The sequence below is a fragment of the Lonchura striata genome, chromosome 2 (assembly GCF_046129695.1).
Source record: "Lonchura striata isolate bLonStr1 chromosome 2, bLonStr1.mat, whole genome shotgun sequence".
Taxonomy (NCBI): Eukaryota; Metazoa; Chordata; class Aves; order Passeriformes; family Estrildidae; genus Lonchura; species Lonchura striata.
Genome location: NC_134604.1, coordinates 97,788,903 through 97,814,118, shown reverse-complemented (window position 1 = coordinate 97,814,118; position 25,216 = coordinate 97,788,903). Strand labels below are relative to the sequence as shown.

General features: G+C 38.7%; 1 long non-coding RNA gene across 1 annotated transcript; it reads right to left on the bottom strand.

The window, feature by feature from the left end:
- Positions 1-1,133: 1,133 nt before the first annotated feature.
- Positions 1,134-23,923, bottom strand: LOC110469222 (uncharacterized). Its single transcript, XR_002465216.1, has 4 exons — positions 23,848-23,923; positions 19,878-19,930; positions 8,716-8,829; positions 1,134-1,163 (listed from the first exon to the last, which is right to left on the bottom strand). It is a non-coding gene; the product is annotated as an uncharacterized LOC110469222 (long non-coding RNA).
- Positions 23,924-25,216: the final 1,293 nt, after the last annotated feature.

Below are 25,216 nucleotides of genomic sequence, written 5' to 3'. Positions count from 1 at the left end.
CAAAATACACTCCTTTTTCTCTCTTACTGTGTAGATCATGTGATGTAGCCATGAAAACTGGAACAGCACAATCTCTGTTGATGTAAAGTAAGCAAGAACATAAATGCTGTAAATAAATGTGGGGATTATGTTAGTGGAGGAGAGGAGGCTGTTCTCCTCAGCATTGAATCCAAGTATGAGGTAGGTTGGATAGTTACATGACAAGGTTATTTTTGGAGAACAAATTTGGTTTGTTGTGTAAAATGTGTTATTGATGTGCTATGGGCAACAAATGAGTCTGTCTCCCCTGTTTGTGTGGCAGTGCTGAGTCATTGACTACAGCTGATCGATGCTGTTTGCTGCAGTGCTGTATCCATTCATTTCTCTGTGAGAGTACAAGGCAGAGCATTCAATCAATAAGGTCCCAGATTAAAGGCAACGATCCAGGAAAAGGAGAATGTAAAAATAGAAAAAACAGGGAAATGGGACTGAGATTAATTTCCTCTACTTGATACTTCCCGTAACCTTCTCGTGACTCAGCATTTCTGAGGTTAGCTACATTGTAAGATCATGATTCATGAGGTTTGTTTGCTAAATGAGTTCCTTAATGATGGTTAAATTAATTGTTAGTGTCTAATTTATGAAATGACAAATGCTGAACTGTTGACTTTCCTAAAACTGGAAAATTCTCATACTGTGATTTTAAAATATAGGTGAATATTTTTATTAGCAGTAAACCTTTTTACTATCACAGCCATCCATTTGAATTAGTCTATCTGTTCACTTGTCTTTGAATATTCCACTCTGATTTGGAGGGTGCAAAGGTGGTACAGCAGAGATATCTGCTCACAGAACAACCTGCTTTCTACCACACTGTTCAAAGACATATTCAGTAGCAGAGCCTGAATATGCTTCACTCCTCCTTTCACAGCTGGGGCCGTTCTTCAGAACTCTTCTCCAGGCCGGTATTGAGGCAGAGTGGCGAGACAGTCACTGTGAATTTCACAGCTCTCTGGGTAAACACTGTGCTTGACTGGGGACTCCATCTTGCAAAAGGGATGCCATAATGCATTCTGCTCATTCCTGTTGGAAATTTACTATCTTCCACAGTGGTTTCTGTCTTAATTCAATCCTTATTCTGAGCACAGAGGAAAGGAATGTTGTCTCAGGCCGCCAATGTGTAACTGTTAGGAAAAAATACTTGGTTTGTGATGGCAATAATTACTACAACCATTAATTACAGTGTTTTCGGGAGAGAAGTGTATCATTTCATACTCATAGGCAACATCACTATACAACTCTTTCTGAGGTTTAGAAGTTTTCCATCTAAAAATAATTTGCAAAATTTAAATTGAACCAGGCTACTAAAATATTCAGTAATTTTAGGCAACTGTATAGCCATATGTCTATTCCAAACCAGCTTTTGACATCTTGCCTAGAGGAAAATATACTCTTTAAAATGTTTGGACAGACTACATCTAAAGCTAAAGCTTGTTTGAAATCTGACATTCTTCTGTGCAAGGTTCAGTATTTCTCCTAGATCAGGACTGAGTCAGTGGTTTTTCTTGGTTTTATATTCTGAAAAAGTAAGTCTGGACAATAACATGCAAATATGGAACCAATATTAAAAAAAAAACAAACAAAAACATTCTGTACTTTCTAAGGAGCTGTGTCTCAGCATTTTTCCTCCACTGAAACAATTTACCACGAGATTGAGATTGAGAAAGATGCAACCAGGTTCTGCTAGCATTCAAGGTGTGTGAGGTGTGATGTTAAGCCTTGACTGCTGTGCCTGTTGCAGTCACTATCCCAGACCAAGACCTACAACATCCCCATTACAGGGGGTGATGGCTGCCTGCTTCTGTTATCCAGAAACTTCACTGATTTCTTTAGTGCCAGTGCATAGTTTTGTTTGCTTGCAATTTTCTTCAACATGTGATTGCTAGTTACTGCTCTCTCAAGAGCTGGACAAAGCTCATTGTTTTACAAGCCCAAGAAGAGAGGCTTTAGGTTTTATCTATCTTTTTATTACTAACTTGCCCAGGAAATACAAGATGTGTGCCAGAAACCTTCCCTCTCCTAAAGAGGCAATGCTATGGCCACAAGGTGACATATCTGTGTAAATATAAATTCATTCACTCCTGGAGTCCCTGTGTCACTGGAAGAACAATGTCACACAAATCAGGACTTTGTGGTCCTCTGGGGACAGCTGTCACCAAAGGAAGGGAATACCCTGGCTTGTGGGCCTAACTCATGTCACTCTTACATTTTACATTAAGGAACTTTTCCATGCACATGGAGACTGAAAATGTGACAGGTGGAAAATTAAGACTAAATCAAAACAGGCTTTCAAAAGCTTTAAAAGCTCCATGTAAAAGTAGGTGCCTCCACAGGCTTCAGGCACTTTCATTAACTTGTGTCTCTTGAATTATGAATAGGTGGAGATAGGAACTAGGCGCTGAGATGTTTGTATGAGCATAGAACCTGATTTTTCTTGGATTTAAAAAAAAAAAGTTTGTCCAAATTAATCAGTCTTTCACTGTAATTGTTTGGTGCAGACTCTGAATGAGTTACTGTTCCTAGGCCTCATGTTTAAGGCACTGTTTGTTTTTCAATAGAGGGGGAATGGGGAAGTATCTGTTGAGCAGAGTGCTTGGAAGGTGGCAGCATTACACATTCCCATCTAGGAGAGGCTGTTCCCAAGGTCTGTTCTTCTGTGCCCTGGAAATCATAAGGTCTAGCTCCCTTGGAGCATTCTTTCTGGAGATACATCAGCTGCAGGTAAGGATTCCTTTCTCAGAATAATCAGTGTTTTCAAAGCAGTAATATTAGTCTGCCTGCAATTCCTAGAGGAAAAAGGGTTAACTTATGAACTATGGGGAGCAGAGAGCCCTGTGTTCATGGGGCCACAAGATTTCAAGGTTCTGAACACATAAATTAATATAATAGTCCATGTAAAGTGAGACTGACATAATTTTTAAAACTTGCAGGTGTGTAATGGGATCTCTCTGTATTATCAAAATTCATCAACAGTAACAATACATGTAAGTGCTGAAGGCAGTTTTACTATTGTTTCCTATAGTCAGTTTCTATTACCTGCCACTGTTTTCTCATGCTCTCAGATGGGTAGAACTTTTTTCTTATGTGCAGTAGTAACCACTATAGGTTATGCTGAATGTTTGAACATGAAGCATGACTTTTCTCAATTGCACTGATTGAATTTGTCTTTTAAGTTTCCGTGAAACTGCAGGGAGAAAGGAGCTTTTAAGATACTATAAGAAGTGAAAGGATCTTGCCTTTTTCTGTTATGACTTGTTAGGAGCACACACTTGGTTTTGGACAAAGGATTCTAGACAGCTGGCTTAGTTCCAAAGTGACTTCCAACTTCATTCTTAAAGGAAGAGATCCCAGGTGCAGGAGACTGAAGTAATAGGTGATCTAATATTAAGAGTCTCATTTTTTTCTTCTATAGCATATTTCTTTTTTCTGACTAATGTAAGATAGGTATAATTCCAATCTAATTTACAATTCAATGGTAAGTACACTTTCTTTTTGACTCTTCAAGTGAAAAATACTGCTGTGCTGAACCCCACTGTTCATGTGTCTTATAGAACATAAGGACATTTGTTCTTCTGCCCTTCCATGAAAACGACAAAACATCTTTCTGTTTCAAGAGAGATTCTTCACCATATATGTTGTTCTAGAAATAAGATGCAAGCTAATAAGCTGAAAAAATAGGTGGTATGGTGCTGCTTTTGCAGTGCACTATTTGTCTGTTATAAGGAATACAACTGTCTGAAAAGGTTTCAAAAGCACAAAAGAGAAATTATTTACAGTATTTCATCCCATCATGTATTAAAGAGGATGTTGAATAAGTATTACAGAAGCATTCAAACTGCACTGATCAGCACACAGAAATTATTATATGGTGTGTGACAATTTTTGGGAGAGGTCTGTATCCAATTATAAATTCCTCTTTAGTTTATGAGTAACATTTTTGGAGTAGTCTTTCAAGGGAAGTGGTGAAGCACTGTGTGCTTCAACTGTTGGCAAATGAGATCTGCAAAATGTATGAAGGCTCTTCAGAAAGCAGATCTGAGAGGAGCAGTGGTGTGGATGTGATGACATAGTGGAGCTTCCATGTCTCAATTCTGACTTGCATTTTGACAATTGTACTGACACAGAAGCACCAGGTTGTGCCAAATTTACAGAATTCAGAGTAAATGAACAACTTCCTCCAACTCTATTGTTAGAGAATTTTCAGATTGGGGATTTTTTTGTTATGTTTAGTTCGGGGAATTGTGTGACAGTTTAACTAAGGATGGAATCACTGTTCAAAGCACAAGAAATAACAAACTCTGAAATAGCAAATGTCCCACCAATTACATAACTGGTCTGTGTTATGAGAAAGAGGCACCACATATATCAACATTTTTCTCTATCACATGGGATGACATTAGAACCCACTGTGGGCTTTGTTGCTTGCCTTTAAAGAACATCTCAGCCGCTTACTCAGAAATAGGGCAAATAGCCATATTCCATATTTGCTGAAGCCCCTGTGAGTTGTTTATTTCTGGTTTCTCTTATTTTATTGTTTTTTCATCTACTGTTTCTGGTTGAAAGTTGGTAAAAACATTTTCTTGGGAGAATTGATTAATTTTGACAACACCTCTATTATAAAAAGGCTCTTCAGTCTAACAGATGTTAAAATGGAGGGTGTGGAGGAGGAACAGAGAAGCTGGCTTCAAAAGTGCATATGCATTTGCATTCAGTCTCTCAGTCATATCAAGTATGAAAATATGGGATTTTAACCCTGAGTCTGTCAAGTCTTGAATAAGTGACCCAGTCTCTGGCTGCTTTGAGTTGCTCACAGCTTTTAATGTTATATTTTGTATAATCATCGTTGTTCTTTTTTGTCAGAACTCAGAGCACACATCTCAAGTGACTTTTGTAAGTATATTATCAGAGTCTGAAGTGAGAGAGTCTTCTTTTCTGTTGTCTTTGCTTCAGAACACCATAAATTTACCTAGGTGTATAATGAGACACTTCTGAAACTACAACCTTTTTGTCTAGTTTAACTTTGTTGATATAAAGTATTTTGTCTAAAAAAGCAAATTTTCCTGTGCCTCCTTTCTTTGCAGTAACTTTTGAAATACCCTAGTCTGCTGAAATTATGACACAATGAAGCAGGCAAATGTAGTCCTATAAGGCAAATAGTTCTGCAGCAACTGCTCTATAAGGGAAGATGAAGGGACCTTGTTTTATGTCAGACTGGTACAACTGGCAGCTTCTTACACAATGCTGTTATGTTTCTGGAACAAGTTCAAATGGATTTTAGTGTGGGGGCCCTTAACCATGTGAACCACCAGCTTTACTCAAAAGTGACTGGATTAATAACAAGGCACCAATGTCTCTTTTGAGTCCTTTCTTTTGAATAGGATGGCATCTTGATTTATCCACAGCTTCATCAGCCTGTCCCCTTGTCTGGGGCCCTGAGCATTTGTCCTCACTCATGCAGATGTTATTTTTGGTCAGGCTGTGATTCCCTCTTTTAATAAACCTCTTTCACTCTTTGCTGAAAGCCTGTCTATTTGGTAAACTTGACCTCTGGCTAAGCAAGGCTTGTAGCCTGTTACGAAAGAGATTCTTTGAATGTAGCAGCTTTACCTGTTGTTTTTCAGCTTTGTGCAAGTATGGTCATGCTGAGAAAAGTGGCATGACACTCCTACTGTAGTGGGGTGCTGTGCCTTCAACAAGTGTGCTATCTGTGATTAATTCATATCACTGGCCAGTTTTACAGCATTAAACGACCTTCAGAACTAAGTGGTGCAAAGAAATTAATATCTTGCACACAAAGTTTCGGTGTTTAACAACTGAAAAGGACTCAATTTTATTGTGAATGTTACTTGCTATGTTAGGTCATGAGGACCAGAAAACAGGGATCTAATGCTCTGAACTTGTAAACATTCACACACCTGCTTAACTTGGCTGTATAGCATAGTCCTGTGTGGGTTAGTAGGTCTGTTCATGGCAATAAAAGTAATCATGCAAGAAGGTCTTCTTAGAACTGAAGCCTCGTATTTGATTCTCAATAGTATTGCAGAATAGCTTAACAGAACCACACTGGCAACTAGATGATTTTATGCATCTGAATTTTGAACAGATGGCAAGGAGCCTTTACATTATAAACTGATAATATCAGAGTAATAGCTCCCTGTAAGTGTACCAGAGTAAAGTATCACTGCAAGGATGCAGAAAGACTAGAACACAAAATATTTTACAGATGTTACTTTTCCATTTTGTTCTTCCCACAGTGCTGATATTGCTCTTTCCACAGTCTTGAGACTGACCCAGAAATGTTTTGACAATGTTAAAAGTTACTTGCCTTCCTTTACCTATCACAATTTGCCAACCAGCATTTTCATGCAAGATTTGAGGTGGAATGTTGTAAAATTATGTGCTTTTAGTCTGTAAAACTCTGGACTCTGTCCAATAGACCGTTTTTATATGGCCTGGATCCTTTTCAGACAAACAGGATCTGTACCAGGGTGCAAAATTGTAGACAACTGATGCATTCTTTAAAATAACTACAAGTTGGCTTGCTGCCTTTTCTGGGAGTCTGTCAAGACTCCCTCACTGGTGCCTAGGAATGTATTTTTGAAACGGGAATTGTGAGTGCCAACAAAGTAACAAGTTTAAAGGTAAGCTTTCTTTCCTGTGGCAGTCTGAAAATTTCCTTTGTAACTTAGTGGCCCTCTAAGTAAAATGGTGAGGGCACTTAATCCTTCTGGACCTACATATCTGTTATCTCAGCAAATAAATATTTTTATGATCTATAAAAGGCAAATGTACCATAAGGGTTTTTTTTTTTTCCTCTTTAGTAGTAGACCAACGTCCTAAATCTGTGATGTCATTGCCAAATTTGCAATTTAGAAATTTATTACTTGATGTGTAAATTACTTCAAAACAAGCCTCCTCCAGAAATCTTCTACTGCGGGTAGCAACTCCTTTGTACCCATCTGGGGAAAACTACTCCATCTCCTTGGATCGCCTAGCATTTATTAGTTGCATTATTTTCCTGCTTCTTCAAATTTTTGTCCTGTATTTTTAAACCCAGAACTTCTGGATCTTCATTGTTCTCTGCCATTTATTTGATGGGGTCACCTTTAGCTCCTTCCACTAGGCATCTGTTCTTCACCTTAGCTGTGGCAGTAGCATATGAAAGGTTTTATCTATCTCCACTGTCGGATTCAGCTAAGAGATACTTCAGGCAAACAGAAAAGTACAAGTGCTGGTGGTAGGATAGGTAAGAGGGGGATGGATATGTTCTTTTTTATTCTCCCCAAGGTAAACAGGCAGGCGTCTCTCAGCTGTAGCTGAGAAGAGGGAAGGCTCATAGGCAAGGGTCTTCTACAGAAGAAAAAAAATAGTGACAATTGCTTTTCCCCTGAACAGTTAGCAAGGGGAAATGGTTCCAGATTATCTTCCATCAACCTGTCCTTTTAGACCTTAGATGGGAAATTTGGCAGGGCTCTTACAAATATATCTGCTTCTCCATGAAGTAGCAGTTTGTCTCAATTCTCCTTGCTAGACAGAAATACTAGGGATTCTAGCAGAGACCAAGTGAGCATCCTCCATGTGTCAGTCATGTTGAATAGGAGTAACTATGTCTAGAAAGTGTCATATTTAAACTCATGCCATTTTTAAAATTCCAAACTTGCCTCAAGTAAATTGTGTGAACACATGATGATTTTTGTCCTGAGGCTGGCAGGGGAGAGGTTGGAGTCTTTGTACTGTTAATTCTACAAGTGTCCTGCATATTAGAGCAGTGAATGGGCTGTGGCAGTTGCAATACCACAAAATTATATCCCAAATGTGCAAGCTTTTTGAAATTTCTCACAGATAAGAAAGGTTATCTTGAAGCAAGCCCTCTTTGAGTTCTTAGTGATATGTACTATGGCTCTAGAAAAACACACAAACTCAGGTTGCCTTCAGAAGTTTGGGAATGGTGTAATCAAAGTGAATATTTGCAGAAGTGGTTAGGTGGTTAGGTGTTTTGGTCCCTCTAAATTAATAGAGAAAGGTACAGTCTACTGCCGAAAAACTAATAAACATAACGGCTCAACTGCTTGCCAGCATTTGTTATGCCTTAGGAGACATTTTTTTGTGTTTTTTTTTTCTTCCGAATATAGCTCAGGATTGATGGAAGTAATTATACCTTTGCACTGGCCCTGGCTAGAATAGATTAGATTTTTCTTTTCATAGCAGCCCTGTGTTTCAGAATTTTGACTGAAATAGAACTGATAACACTTTTAATACTCTAGTTGTTGCTGAACAATATTTGTACAGCATCAAGGTCTGCTCTGTTTCTCACTCTGACACCCCAGTGCATAGAGGGTGAAGGTTCACAGTCAAGCAAATGACCTGAACCAACCAAAGGGATATCCCGTGGCAAATAAATTCATGCCTCCCAATAAAAGGGAAAATAGGGGGATATAGGGAATTAGCCACCTTTAGCTCCAGAACTCTCTAGGCATCAGTCTACCCACAGAAAGTGATGAGTGATTGCTTTTTCATTGCTTGTTTTCTCCCGTCTCCCTCTCCCTTTTTGTCCACTTCTTCAATTATATTTTTTTATTTCTTCAATCTTGTGTTTTCATGTTAGTTGGTATTTTTTTCTTTTCTTCTTCCCCCATCCCAGTGAGGGTGGTGCCTGAGTGGCTCTGTGGTGCTTACCTGCCCACTGGTGTTAATACACAATAGCCATACTTTGTAGGATTGAGCTCTTCATCCCCAGAAGATTCTGGCATCATCCTTGTCTTGTTTCATCCAAATCTTCTGATTTGCAGTCTTAAAAAAAATAAATGTATGTGCAGATGTGAGTACATGGGTTTATGTATGCATCAGTGAAAGAAGGAAAACAATTGCTGGAACCCAACTGAACAGTCTTTAAATATTAGTAGTTGTTTTCCATTCATAAGCACTTTGATAGCAATCTCCAGCAAAGGACAAAACACATTTGGAGGCTTATTTTAAGTGAAAATGAGACTCCTATATCTATGGAACTAACTTTGGATTCCTTTAAGTCCCAAGCTGCCTCACAAGCAGGCCATCTTCCATATATTTTCATATTTTTCCTTCTACCCTTTGAATTGTTATATGTTTGGGGTTTTTAAAAATAAAAAAGGAGAAAGATTTTGGTTATGTCTGTATTCACTAAATGGCATAATTTTGCTCATTTAAATTGTAGCAGTTTTAATGGATAAATTCTAGATAAGCCGATTCAAGAGGAATATTTGTTGCTCGTTATTAATCTTTGATTTTAGCCTTTTTGCAGTGTGATTGTAAGAAAGACAACAAGGAGAGTCTGAAAGCATGTTCTTTAAAGTTGTAACATTAGTCATTTTTTAGCACACTTTCTAAGCACTGTCAAGTCAGTGATCTGTTTTAAAGCCTGAAAACCAAAGCTGACAATTCTTTTCATTGTTTATAGAGTTGTAGAGAAATTATATGCTTTGAATTATGTTCGAATAAGATCTTAGAATAAATTGGGATGTGACTTGGTCCTCAGTTCAACTGAGTAGAAAGAGAAGCTGTGCATGCACAATAAAACGCAGAATTTGAATCTTTACTAAATGAGGGAAACAAATGAAATTTCCATGCTTCTTTGATCTTTTAAAAGTTCTGTATAATAATAAAAGGAAGTGCTGTAATTTTATATGGGCTGTGAGGATGACTATAAAAAAATAAAATGTAACTGAATTAATATGGAAATCTTTACTAATAAAGTTGATTAATTTGGTTATTGATTTTTTTTTTTTATTAAAGTACCCCCCAAGCTGTAGAAAAAAGGAGTTTTATTTAAATATTTAAAATAAAAACATAATAAGTAGTAAAAAGGATTTTCTGCCTGAAAGTATCCCTTTATTTTATTAAAATACTTTTCTTTCCCCTGGTGAATTACCCAGCATATTAAGCAAGCACAATGTAAGAATGTTTCTTGCAGTGTTTCAGCAGGAAATATGTAGCTTTGGTTGGATAAAATGACAGTGCTCAGGAAGGCAAACATATTGAATTACTCCATTAATAGAAAGGAGACGGTATTACGGTAGTTTTCCCTCAGGCACTGAGTTTCACAGGTGCTGTAATCATGGTGGGCTACAATGATAGTACTGTAAATGCAAAAAATAACAATATGCAATTAGATGAATTTTTGTGTGAAATGTGATAAATCAAGGAGTGGAATTTGTCAGACGTCAGTTCCCTAACAGCAAGAATGTTTATCTAAACCACAAAAACCTCACAGCTGAAATCACTATTTTCTCATGTTTTCACTCAGATCACAAGAGAAATATTAACAGCACCCTTTTGAGAAAGAAGCTTTTTGGTCTCTTTTTGCATTCATTAAAAAGCACTTGTTAGGCATACTTTTGGCAATATCTGTACCTTCATTTGCATGCTTTCTGAAACTATCATTTTGTGTGTGAAATGACACTGCCTGTCATTTACCTCCCAGTTTGGGAAGGGTAGAGTTGAGAGATAATTAAGGGAACTCTTGCAAAGAATTCTGCACACCCATCAGTCTTCTGTGGGAAGTGTTTCTTGGGAGAGGATGCTGGCATTGAATGAGGCATACTATCTAGGTATCACTGCATTTTCTTTGATAATGATAGAAAATGTGTTGTTGAGAAACATAACTGAGAAACTGTAACTCTGCAGTGATAAAAATGTTACCTTAACCATGACCTGATATCCGAAATCACAATTTTCCTAGGAATTGCACTTTCTTTGGGAATTTAACTATCGTAGGTCTTAATTTCTTTTTTGCTATAGGGAGGCATTTGTTTTCAAATGCAGAAGTAAAATTACCAAATGATGCATGTACAGAAATGTGTTGTGAATGACCATCCAGCTTCCCTTGAGAAGTGATTTCTGGCCCTAAGGAGGTGCCCTAGAAGCATAACTGAAGTTCAAGAGAGCTGCAGCTGGGCTGTGCCAAGACACCTTCACTTGTCCCAGTTCTGAGAGATAATTCCTGACAGTACAGGCCATGATGTGATGCTCAGCTCAGGGGCTAAAAGGTCCCTATTGTCTTTTTGAGTGCATATAAGTTCAAAGTCTGAATTGTGAAAGACTGAGCCTGTTGGTGCCTGTCTTCTTAGCACCTCTCCTGGGCTGATGGAAATCTCCCAAGGTGCAACTGCTCCCCAGCTTCCTACATGGTATTTACTCAGTGGTTTGTCAGCTGAACTTGACCACTGGGGTAACAAGAGAGTCTATCTGCACACTGGGTAATAAAAGTAATATTTTATATTTTGCAGCATTTGCATTCTTCAGAGATTGCTACATTTTTATTACAAAGGAGCTAAAAATTTTATCTTTTTTTCTTTGTTTTCCTTCTTTTTTTGAACTTGATTTCTACTGAAGAATGAATGATTCAACTAATATGAAAATTCCCCTATCAAAACACCAGACAGGGCCTCTCCATTTTATTTTCATGTTGTGTCATTCAACTACATAACATTATTTTTTCTTAGCCTGTTGAGTGCTCTACAGACCCAGGTTTGATGTGCAGGGAGTATGTTCAAAGCTTGTGATTATGTCTCTTGCTCCTTGTGACCACTCTGGGAGCCTGGGCCACGGAGGATGAGCTGCTCTGACTCTTCAGAGGCTGTATGATGCCAGGAGTAGGGAAGCAGAGTTCAGGTCCCACTAAATACACTGCTCCTGGGTTATTTGCTCCTAGGACTATGAGGTGCAGACCAACCCCATGGTCCATCCTGTGAGTTCAGGGCAGTGAAACCCCAGGGACAAATAGTTCACTTCCCTGGGTGACAGTCCCAGAGAGCTGGTGTAGGAGTGGCTGGCCTCGGGCCAAGGTTTACTAGCCTGTATGTTGCTGTTGCCTGAAGGTGGTTGGGTTTACTGGAATGCAATAAAAATGCTCAAACATAAAAGGTAGGTAAAGTGACATGGTTAATATGTGAATTGTTAACCAGAGTCCGACAACAAATGTCTGTGGTGGGTGCAGGACTCTCCTGCCAGTGTCTGTAATGGAAATCAAGTTTCCATTCAATGTGACTCTGAGTGACACCCAGGATACAGAAGGAAAACAAACAGTGACTATTCTCTTTCTTCTGAAGCAGCTCCAAAGTGAATGTAAACACTGATTGTTTAGAGACCATCAATTAGGCTAAGAAGTATTTAGAGCAGGTGCAAGAGAGATAACAAATTAAAAGAAAACTTTATAGACTTGTGTATTTAAAACACTTTGGCTTTTTGATGTTGTGTTTACAGGGAAGAGTATTGACTTGATAGTTGGAGCCTGGGACTCCTTTATGAACTGTTTTTAGTTTGATAAACACATTACAAACATCAAGAGGAAAGGCTTAAATCATGGGAACTTTAATGCTGGGGATGTTTTATTTATCACTGCAGTAATACTGAAAGAACGTTTGAACTTACAGATAGAGGTTTATGGTCTTGTTAACCTCTGTTTTATTAAGGTGGAGTTATGCAACCTTTCATATTCTGAACTCCCTAGCAGTGTCTAGAGGAATTGCTGAGAATTGGCACTTTCTCCTGCTAGTCACTTTGTATGATGTGCTTCCTCAGAACTTGAAAGCCATTTCAGATAAAGGGCAGGAGAAAAGGAAACATTCATTATCTTGACTTTACAGGGGAGAATCTGAGAAATAGAGAAGCGAGGGACAAAGATTTTACAAAATGGTACAATGTTTCAACCAAGAGAAAATGTAATTGACTTTTCATAAAAGAATTCTGCAGATGAAACAAGAAGCTGAACCCTCATCTTCCAGTAGTATAAATGTGGAGGATAGATGTGGATCAATGTAGCTTTTTCATCTCTAATCTTGAAAAAGTATCTTATGTCCCTCCCTAAAATAGGTAACGGTATGAATGTTATATTTTTGTTCGTTTTTTAACACCTCTTGCCCTTTAATTCAAGATTTATCTGTCAATATTCTGCACTTTCACACACTACACAATTTGTTCACTCATGGAAATTTAATATATTTTACAATAGGTTTCTCAGCTTCTTTGTTTTCTGGAAAGGCAGCTTTGTTATTTAGTAAGTGGCTTACTGAATCACTTAGGGAAAGCCACTTGATCTTCTGGCCAGCTCAACTGTTAAATCAGTAAGCAAGAGCACTGACCACTAGATCATCCATCCAAGCCAACCATCCCTTGGTAAATGTATCACTATGTTAAACGTAACCTCTGCTGGCAGAGGTGAAGCATCTCCACCAGCAGTGAGCTTTGAGCTGCAGTGGCACATGGAGAGTGCCTGTGTCCCATGACTGACACTGGGGAGTGCTCTGCACACCTGGGGTGGGGCACAGCAGGGGGATGGGGGTACATTTGTGGCAGCATGTGGCACAGGCATGCCAGGGCACTGTGGTGAGCAGTAATGCTGAGACAGAACTGCCTTCCAGCTCCTCTTCTCTGTCCTGTGCAGCTCTGCATGATAGCAAGGCTTTACCAGGGAGAGGTTTGGTAGAAATATTGAATGGTGCATCCTATTCCATTCATCTTGTTTTTGTGAAAACTGTTTGGTAGCATCAGCCAACCTGCCAAGAGTGAATAGAAGATTATATCCTTGCCTGTGGGAGGGTGGAGGTGAGAAAAAGAGCCTGTGAAGTTTGTGAGGAAAAGTTTTTGGTGGTGGATGGCTTCTGTGAGAAGCTGCTAGAAGATTCCCCATGTTCAGCTTCCTCAAAGATGGACCTACTGCTGGCTGAGCCCATCAGTGACAGTGGCAGCGCCTCTGTGCTGACTTACTAAGGAGGGGAAAGCTGTTACTGCACAGAAGCAATTGCAGCCAGAGAGGAGGGAGAATCTGTGATAGAAACAGACCTGCAGACACCAAGGTCAGTGAAGAAGGAGGGAGAAAAGGTGCCTCAGGTGCCAGAAGAGAGATTCTTCTGCAGCCTGTGGTGCAGACCATGCTGAGGCAGCTGTGCCCCTGCAGCCCAGGAAGATCCCTGCTGGAGCAGAATCCTCCTGCAGCCTGTGGAGGACCCCACAGCAGAAGAGGCAGTGCCCAAAGGAGGCTCCCAAAGGAGGCTGTGGCCCCATGGGAGCCCCTCCTGGAGCATATTCCTGTAGGAGAGCACCTCATGAAAGGGACCCACACTGGGGCTGTCTGTGAAGAACTTCAGGCAGCAGAAAGGATCCATGCTGGGAAAGAGTGTGAGGGACTCTCCCCCTGAGGAAGAAGGAGTGTCAGAGACATCTGATGAACTGATTGCAACACCCGTTCCCCATCCCCCTGTGCCTCAGGAGGGCATGAGATAGAGAATTCATAAGTGAAGTTAAGGCAGGGTCAGACTGCTAATGCCAAGGAACTTGATGTTATTGTGTTTTGGTTTTTTTTCTCATCCCTCCATTGAAAATCTCCTTGGAAAATCCTGAGAAAACACTGTCTAGTTCTAATTCAAAGGGAGAACTGATTCTAGAGCTAGAACCTCTCGAAATAATTCTAGTTCTAGTTCTAAGGGAGAACTTCCCAATACTCAGAATGATTAAAAAAAAAAACCACCTGGTGATGCCAGCAATGAAGCACATGTTCTCAGTGGATCCATCCCATGTACCAGTGGGGAGAAAAAACATCCCTTGTAGGGGCAACCACGTTACCAGAGAATCCCTGTGCTGACCAAGTGGGAGGGATGATGTGAGAATGAGTTTTAGGGTAAACAGGAGATGAAGCCCCATGGACTGGTTAAATTACTTCAACATCATTTTTAACACAACTGGGCATGCATAAAGATGCAAGGGAACATACAGTTCTTTACCATGGTTGAACATATGCCTTTATTAATGTAAAAAAAGGCAGAGTTCTATTTCAGTCAATAATAATGTAGTTTGCTGTTAAATTCACAGTTACACTGAAGGCATTTATACATTTGGTTTTAGTTTATTTCAAACTGCCTTGCCATTTTTAGGCCTCAAATATTTATAAAATCCATAGAATATTTTTAGCCAACCAAATGATTCAGTGATCCTTATCTATTATATTTTTGTGAAATATTTTTTTTTACATGAAACTTGCTTCTAATTCTTTCTACAATATTCTAGTTTCCTCATATATGTAAAGGAAAAGAAAAACAGGAGTGAAACATTTAGGTTTGTACTTTCAGTGTTTTATAAACAAGAGATGTGCGACCACTAAAGTCAGACAAAGTTTTGCACACATATGCACACAAAATGTATAATTGTGGTGCTTTAAGCTTAATATTGAAAGTAAATATGAATTTAATTAGCCTTGAATAAAATGTGGCATATAAATATACTATCACTGGACTCTAAGATTGTCTTTGAAATAAAGGGCTTCCTTATAATTTCTAGAAGGATGTGGCAGCCCAGATGTGAGTTACAAATTAGTCATATATGCTGATATCATTGTATATCTTGCCATATGAATTTACAAAAAATTCTGCTAATTGCCATGAGGGTACTATGCACTTTTAAAATGTCAAAGTATTTTACTCTATGCAGTTATACTTTGAAGTTTCAAACACTAATTAGAGGATTAAGGATTGAAATTGTCTCAGAATTAGTCTCCTGGTATCACTCTAATATAGGGGTATTTTAAATGAATATTCCACTGAGAAAAGTTTTTCTATGTTTTTTTCTGTGTCTGTCATACAAATGTTCAGCATTCTTTTTATTTGTATAATGAACTTCAATTTGTATTGCCTTCCTAAGATATTTTTCTAAGGCTTGAAGGTTTTGTAATACAAGTACCATTGTAATTTGTGCTATCTATTAAAAATGCAGGCATTCTTTCTATTTCCTTTTTTTTTAAACCTCTCTTTATTTTTTAACCAGCAGCATTTAAAAATAACTGTTTAATTTAACACCCCCTGCCAATCTCCTCCCAGCTATGGCATGGTTTGGGTCTGAAAAGCCATATAAGGACTTTTCATTAGCGTTTCGTTCCCACATCTTGCATGTATAGAAGAAACCACTTTTTTTTCCTGATGTAGAGTTACAGTCCATGGTGGATCTTGCAAGTGCCCTGAGCAGAAGCAACCTGTGCTGTGTGCTATTACTGTCTCATGGGACGGCTGATTTTGGGGGAGAGGAGAGCAACACTGAAACTTATTTATTTTTCCTCCACCCTTCTGTAGGTGGCTGGCACATGTCCCTTTTGGAATACCACCAGCTTGTGTTGGTGTTTTTTCCTTTGGTACCCTGCTGGAGCGCACCCTGGAAGAGGAGAATGCAGCCTCAGCCACAGGGTTTTGCTGCAATTACCCAGCTATGCAGCCCGATTATTTAAAAATGCTAAACTTAGAGATGACGTTTTTGTCAAGAATCGTCTCTTGGTTGAAAAATTCCTGGTGTGCTTGTGGCTTGACATAGATCCGGTGTGGGCTTTTGGTTTTCCCTGTTTGGATGCTCGGGTTACACGAGGGAGCCTCCATTAGATGGCACTGTGTGTTTCGGCGGCGCCTCCAGCCGCTTCCCCTGTGTTAAATGGAAAACAATTAACTTCTAGGTGTGTTTGCTATAAAAAGCAGCTTCTTCCACGTGGATGTCAGTTCTTTGTTCTTATCAGACTGAGGAAAATGGTCTTGCTCTCTCTATATTTTTTCTTTCCCCCCCCACCCCAGTATTTCCAGCAGCAGTGGAAATGCAGAGTAATAGAAAGGACATGGAAGGTGCCAGCGAGATCAAAACTTTCCTCCCCCTCTGAAATGAAAGGATTTTTACCTTTCTATGATGATTTAATTTGGGTCCCTGTGATTTGAGAAACTAAGCATTTTGGCAAGTATATTTTCACTATTAATGGCCATGTTGCAGAAGAATTCTTTTCTTTCCTTAAATTTGGAAGCACCAAAAATTATAGATCTGGTTGTTTCTCAGAAAACTGTGAAAAGATTGTGGACATAAAGCCTGATTTTGTAGTGACTGAGAAGGAATGATGCAGATGCTATTTGATCCATTAGTGTTTTCAGAAATTTGAGATCAAGGGAAATAATCTTTCTTTAGCTTGGACAGAAATTCACCCCTGAAGAAGGGGCCTGCAGGAGGCCAGGGCAGGTCTCTGTTAATGGGGAAGGACCTGAACATGATTTTGACTTGGCAAACTAATGCTGCCTTCCTTATTCCCAGGTGTGGTTTGGGCAACAGGATGAGCCAGGGATAATCCCTGCAAGAGATTGTGCCTGTGACCACCCTGAAACAAGAACTCAGCAATGTGAATGTGAGACATTCCACGCCTGTTTGCCTCGGTGCCAGAGAACAATCTCAGGCTCATTTAATGGACTCAAAGAATTGTAGGCCCTGTGTCCCAACAAAATGTTGAGCAAACAGTGGAATTTACCCATTCTGGATTCTTCAGCCCTAGCAAGGCAATGAACAGCAGTAACATACCTGGTGAATATTTTACAATGCAGGTCTTTGGAAGTACCACTGCTCTTGGCTGCACCTACAATGGTTGCAGTAAAGTAAAAACACCCTTAGTCAGGAAAAAGTACAGCAAATGGGACTGGGGTTCAATATTGTATTTAACTGGGAAGATAATTTTACTCTGCAGGCTGGACTGGGGCGAGAGAAACATGGATTGCTACCTGGCTGCATTATTGACTCTCAGGGTGACTTTGAGACAAATTCTTCTGTTTTCAGAAGTGAGTAATGAGTTTTCCTGCTGGCTGGACACACTTCACGAGGTCATAATTTTGTCCCTAAAATGGTGGCCCTCTGTACCCCTGAGGCTGTAATTTTCTCAGGTTTAAATCTGTAACATGGGAAAGCTAGTAAAGGCACTTTCCTCATCCTTTTTTTACTGTTCTAATGTACTATAAATTTTTTGTAATCAGAACTGCTGCCTATTATGTGTGGAAGGTAGTGATCTGAAACACAACTTCCCAATCCTACATTTTGGGTGATAGAGAATACTTAAAATTCTTAAAATAGTATTCAGGTTATTTATATGAATTATATAATTTATTTTTATGACTGATGCATATAAATCAACATGCAAATAAAAAAAGTTGAAATCTATAAAACAGACTTCCTAGGTGAAGACAAAACACAAATGCATACTTTAATAATACAGTTTACACATCAATAAACTATTAACAGCTCAGCTTTTGTACAGCTTTGGAAAGGAATTTAAGCCAATGTGGCAAACTATAGGTTGAAAGTGAAAAACCTTGTAAAAATACAGGTTAATTACTGTTTAACTTCAACTAAATTTCCAAAGCTTGAGTTAAGATTCAACTTATGTTTTAATTACAAGCACTTTTTCAAGACCTTATTAAATAACTTCCGATCTTATTTAATAAATAAGATCTTATTTAATAACCACTAATCTATAGGTTAGTAAGATGTATGCGGATATGATTTGAATTTTATAAATCTAATTGAAATGAGAAACTGCTAGCCAGTAAATAATCTATAAACCAGTAACTGCAATAACTTTAAGACCACACAAGGATTATGATTTTTGTGGTTTTTTTTAATAGGTAAATTTTTTTTTTAATATAATTTTGACTAAACTCAAGTGTGGCTGTGTCCTTTTGCTGCCTGTTGTGATTGTCAGATCACATGTTATGTGTGTGTGAGAACCCTGTGTGGCACCAAAAGTATGAGGGGTGGAGGGGTGGCAGTGAGCTCCTCAATAGCTTGGAAATGCTGGTTACTTTCAGCATTAAAAGCCTGTGTTGGTGAAGCTTCAGATTATTTTTTCTACTTTTATTTTACCTAAGTGTGATATTTGTTATTTTTACAGGTATATGAAATCCTAATTGCTCATATTATTGGTTTGCTTAGGTGAAAAGGTAGGTTAGCCAGAAAACTGGTCTACTCTTCTGGAGCTCTGGATGATAAAATTCTATTTTCCATATGAGTCTTGGTGCAATGTCAGCTGGTCTAATTAAACTGATCTTGAAAATTATATTTTCTTGCACTTTAATGTTTGGAGCCTGATCTGACGTTCCTTGTCTTGTCTGTCTTAAATTTGTTGAAAAAAACATACAAAAAATAAAAACCAGAATTTTTTGAGAAGAGTGGTTCCATGATAGCAACAGCAACAACAACAAAAAAGGCATTCTGTATCCTTCTTTACCTATGATATTTCTCTAAAATCTGAGAGATTCCAATGCTAAATTTCATTTGTAAGATAGTAGTTATTTTCTTAATCACATTTAATTGAAAACCCAGTCTCGCTACAACAACATGGTTTTCTCAAGTTACTTTAACACAGATTTGCTGGCCTCATTATCACTCTGAATGTCCTTCCGCTAAGTCTTCACATGGAATAGGAACTCCTTTTCACAGCAGGAGACAAAAGTAGAAAATATAAAAAGCAGTGAAAGAAATGGACTTTATGTCCATACAATGTAAGACAGTGTCTAAGAAGTAGCCTGACACAATTTAATGAGCTTTTGTCTGGATTTGCCTCTTTTATCTTGAGCTGTACTAGGGAAGAAGTTCAGCACAGTATAAAACCAACACAAGTCTTTCCAATATGCTTTACTTTCTGTAGCTGTTCTCATCCCAGCTTAATCTGAAATGCTCTATACAATTCAAACACAGAGGCAGATGCTAGTGGCTGCTAAAATCTGTAGAAAACAGTACTAGAGAACTGTTATTTGCTTAAAAGAATTGTAGAAATGAATAGCAGAGGCAAAGACAAATATACAGATTTACACAAGGAAGAAAGAAGGAAAAACATGAGTCAGACAAGTCCTGAAACCAAACCTTCATGTGCAGAGTCCTTGAGGATTACTCATGGGTTCAGGAGTCCTATTTTGTACATTAATTGAAAGAAGAGTCTGGTTCAAAACTGCTGAAAAGGACCCTGAAGAACACAGTAGGTGATACAGTGGTGAAAAGCAGTGACAGGCACAGAAATGTTCAGGGCATACCTGCCAAAATGATGGAAAGGGAGCAGGTTCTGCAAAGTCATCCATGGAAGGTCCTACAAGAAATATTTAGAAATACATGGACATTCAACAGAGGTTCAGGACTAGAGATAAAAACAGAATAAAGAGGGTCTAACAGGCAATAGCACATTAATTGGCTAGCAGGCAAATGCTTTGCCAGCTAGCCAGTCTTATTAGGTCTCCCGACAACACAACAAAAGCATCAAAAGATTGAAATTTATAGAAAATAATTTCCTTTGAATGGATACATGTGTAGCACTGTCATTGCTGCATGAAATTAGAAGTGACTCAGTTGTACATTTTACAGATAAAAAGAAGCATGGGCTAGGCTTTGCAATCTCATTGCATTTAAAGAGAATATACTGAAAGTTTTCCCTGAAATAATTTGCATTATGCTGGTTTTGGCTCAGTCAATTAGGGAAGAGAGAGATTATTACTTCTCTAGAAAGCAAAATGTCGTGACATTGTTATTATCTAAGAAAGCAGAGCACACACTGAATTCATTCCCTTGATCAACGTGTGCCTTCAGGATTTTTTTTGCTGGTAAATTCCCAAGGGGAAGTCCATATCCGATACTTTCTGTAAATACAAATAAGATCAACACAAGTATTTTTAAAAAGGGTGATTTTCACAACCTTCTCTGCTAGCAGGAGAGGACTTTTCCTCTAAGACTGTGGGTCAAAAAAGGACATAACCAGCCAGGCAATCTGTGGAGCTCCAAAACCCTTGGTTTCCATCACACTGGTGTTAGTGCTGCTTGGGATCCCTTGCTGGAGTGCCATGTAAGCTTAACTGGAAGTAACTTGTTGCCTGGGGAAGGGACACTGGGCTGGGTCTGCTTGTTCGAGCCACTGAGATTATGCCAGGATTTGCACAGCATACACTCAGTTTAAGTGCATTAGAAATGGTGCCTCTAATAGAATGATCTGAAGAAACAAATGAAAGAATATTTAAGTGCTCTGTGGCTGTTTTTCTTTTCCTTTTTTAAAATTATATCTCAATATAAGTTCTATTTATAACAAAGCACTTACTTTGACAGGTCTGAAAATATTACTATTTTAAAAGGCTGACTAGACTTAATGTTGGCTTGGACCGTCATTGTCTTTTTATTATTGCAAGGATATTTCTTTGCCTTTCTTTGTTACACTAGCTTAATTGAGAATCCAAATAGCACCCTTGAGATCACCATAGGGGCTAAAAGCAACCACATATTAGAGACAAAATCATCCTGTTATCAAAAATAAATCATGGTCTTTCTCATTCACAAGGTCTCTTTAAGTGTTTTCTCTTGGGTTTTTTTTTTTATGATTTTTCTTCTCTATGAAGACTTGACAGCTGCTAATGAAAATCATTTATAGTTCAGATTGCCTGGAGAATGAGGGGGAGACAAACCTGACTTCATATTAGGAATTCAGCATTTGAGAAACTACCATGATCAAATGTGCACTGCACAAAAGGAGAATTTTAAGGACCTTTTATCAATGGTTATATGGGACATTCAAAAGGTGGTGCCTGCTCAGTACAGCTTTTGTATAAAATAATGGATCACTTATGAACAGTAAAATACTGAAACATTCATAAAATGTCAAATGTCACTGGAAAGCTGTTTCTCAAAGCAGGAGGAAATGATCTTGCGGAAATACTCTCTTTCAACTATTTCTCTTATTTAAGAGAAAATGTTGTATTTAGGGGGCAGTGTTGTAACGTGAGGCAAGAAAATTACTCTTGGATATAATTTATTGCTGAAGTGAGAGGTTCTTTCCAGCTCAAACTATTCATTGCAAGTAATACTATGAATCTCATTTCTATTACACCAGACAATGCTTAGTTTTTTAAATGAATATAAAGAGGGACCAACATCAAGAGCATTGTGATAAATGGGGAACATAATTTAATTATTTTTTGTCTTTGTAAGGACTCTGATAAACAGTTATAGATTATTGGGTCAAATATTGCTATTATCTGTGCAGTAAAAAAGAGATGAAAATCACTCAAGAGGACAAAAGTGCAGATGGGAGGAGGGGCCTTTGTGGTGAGTGTGTCTCTGTTGTTGGCATTGCTCCATAGCTGCCTTACCTCCAGCAGGCAGCTTCCCAGGGCAGCACGCTCTGTCCCGGCCCCACGGAGTTTGCTGCTGACAGGTCTCTGCCATTTGGCACTTGGGGGGTGTCCATGCTGCACCCCCAGCAGCACCACTTGTAAAGCAGCTCTGAGACCTGGCAGAGAAGAGGGGAGGCCAAGCAGTGCTGTGTTAAAGGATATTTGCACTCTGGATGACACTAGATTTGGGGAGCTGGAATTGGTTTCCTCACACAGGCTTTTGGTTTCTGTGTTCCCTCTTGCTCCTTTATGTGGCTTCTCTCTTCTTCCTCTCTGTTCACTGGATCAGGATGAAACAGAATGGGATTCTGCTTTATTTCTCCTCCATCTTCCCTCCCACGCCTCCACATTAGATGTGGGACTTCCCATTAGCATCACTTAATGCAACCCTGTAGTTGTTTTCAAGGCATGGAGAAAATGTGCCCCTCACTGAGATGCTGTTTTGCAGAGAAGTGGGGAGCCTTCTGTGAGACAACCACTCTTTGGCCTCTGGAATGACAGTCCTAGAAGGTTTGATTATTCCTGCTTTAATCTGGAAGTTGGCCCAGATGACCTTTGTGCCTAAATCTGTCTATGCTGTGCAATTCTGCAGTGGCTGTTGAGGAGGCATTAAAAATCCCACCACAAAACAACAAGACACTGATAAATGAAAGATAAGGACTTAGAATTTGCAGCTGTTAAATATTGGGATGATGAGGCAGGATTACTGTTGCTGTACTTTCCTGGGGAATGAAAACACAGCAGTTCTGGCTGAAGCCTGTGCTGGGAAGCATTCGCACTCCTGAGACATCGATGACCTGGTTACTCTCACAACATTGCTTAATTAACTAATGCGAGCATATGCATGTTATATCTGTGCACACCATTTGAGGAGCCTTTTCAAAGCAGCTGAAACTTGAGGTGGGAATTTTGTCAGTGTGAATTCTGAACATCAACAGGGAAAAGGTTACATTTTTGAAACATCTGTAATCATTTGTGTGCCATATAAGTTAATTGGCTGTGTATGGATTTTAAGCAATTCACTCCTCTTCTGTTGTGTTCTGACAGTGTATGCTTTGCATTCTTGAAACCCTTATAATTTTCCTAGAGTTCCTAGAAACAAAACCTGAAATTCAACTAAATTATGTTCAAAAGTCAATAAAATAGCTATTATCTGCCTGCTTTTTATTATTTTTTACTACTCTAGTGAAAAGAGAAAAAGGGTATCAATAGGGGTTAAGACCTAACTGTGTGACTTTTTGGTAATGTTATAAAAATACAGCAGGAAATTAGTGAAAAAACATCTTGCATTTCCCTGCATGGGAAACAAACCTGTGGATAGAACTATGGAGTCCATTCAGAGAAGCAGAGCATCTATTCTTACTAAAAAATACAAAGTGGTTGCAGGGCTTGAGGTTAAATTGAGCAAAAATAAAGACCTTGTGTTACTAAACCAAGAGTGTGCACAATAGAGGTTTTCCATGCTGGAATTATTTTGCAAATAATTTACATAGAAATTTCAGATTTTGGTTAAAAAACCAGTATCTGTATAGACAAATATTGTTGAGTATTTTTTTCTTTTTTTTTTGATTTATGGTCACTAGTAATAAATAGTTGTCCAGGAGTTAAAATACTTTCTTATTCCTCCTTCCAGTCCCTTTCTCCTGCTGGTTTTCTTTCTTGCTCTGCCTATTATCTGACGCTGGCTGTAGTGAAAGATGATGTCTTCAGCTGTGCCACATGAGTTCTTTTAAATCCTTCTTTTCCTTGAGCAGCAAGGTAATTGATTCCTTCTCCTAAAATGTAAACCTCACAGCTTTCCTTGTCTCAAGTATATCTATAGTAATTTTAAATAGAATAATACATATCCTACCTTGGTGCAATGTGCTCTCCTCCCTGGACCTCTTCTTCTGTGTTTTAATTGGCAGTAATCTGAAACTGAATAGTCACTAATGCATAGTGGGAGTATGGGATTGTATGCACATGGGCTTATATGGAGGCTGGGAACTCGATTGTATTCAACATCAAACTGTAAGGTACTGAGAGTAAAAATAGCCATGACAATCAGGTGCCTCATAAAAAGTGAAGAAACAAAGCCTTCCATTGTAGACTTCCCAGTACCTATCAACGTAGATTGACAACACTAATAAACTTATTCCTGCTTGGTGCCTCATGTGCAACATGTAGTTATGAACATTTTGCACCATTGTTCTTGCCTCTGGCAACTCTTGAAATAGCAACTTGTTGAAGCTCTTTTCTCTGTAGAAATGAAAAGGCAAAGAGCAGAGCTGCTTGCACATCCTTAGCTGGGGCTCAAGCATGAAGGCTCCAGGGGGCTGGGGGGTCTGTGCTGCTGCTTGTATGACTAAGATGATTTTTTTTTTTGGTAGGTTGATTTGGTTTTTTTGTCTGTTTTGTTTTTCCTTGTTTGGTTTGGTTTTTTGTTTGTTCTTTTGTTTGTTGGTAAGGTTTTGTTGGATTTTTGAGTGTTGAAGATCAGTTAATTGGTTACTTTCACAGGTGTCTAAGTGAAAGACAAACTGATTCAATAGCTACTCACTGCACGAATCTGATTTCATATATAACAGAAATTGATGAAGGGACAAAACAAGGGCCATGGCAAAAGCCAGCTCAAATTCAAGTAGTGAAGAGCTATTGAATCAGTTTGTCATTCCTTTAGACACTCAGACCTGACTCTCAGAATTGGAATGTATTTGTCAAAAAAAAAAATATTACGAGTTTTCTTGGATGTTTTTAGTTAGTTTATTGGGTTTTTCTAATGAAGTGCATAAGGATGATGACTAATTGAAACACTAATATGCTCTAAGTCCCATCTGCTGGTGAGTAACTGAAATGATGAGCAGCTGAGCCAGGTCCTTGTGCTGCCTGGTAATTGATCAGTAATATTGTATCTGCCACGAAGTGTTTGTTTTCTCTGCAATGGCTGATGGCTTCTGTCTGATAATAGGACAAAATCAACCATCCAAAACATTTCAAACTATCAGCAAGAATTAGTGATTAGCCTCTACACGAGCCTAGCAATAAATCTACTCTGTTCCTCTTTGGTCTTTGTGACAGCTAGTGACAGAGAGACTCCCAATGTAATTGTTATGACTAGTGCGTGCCCCTGCCTTTTCTCCCTGCTATTTGTTCATTAAAGATAAGTGCTTTCTGTCTGAGATTGGTTAAATGCTGCTGCTTTCAGTATCTTACTGTTTGTCTTTCTCCTATTAGCACTTAAA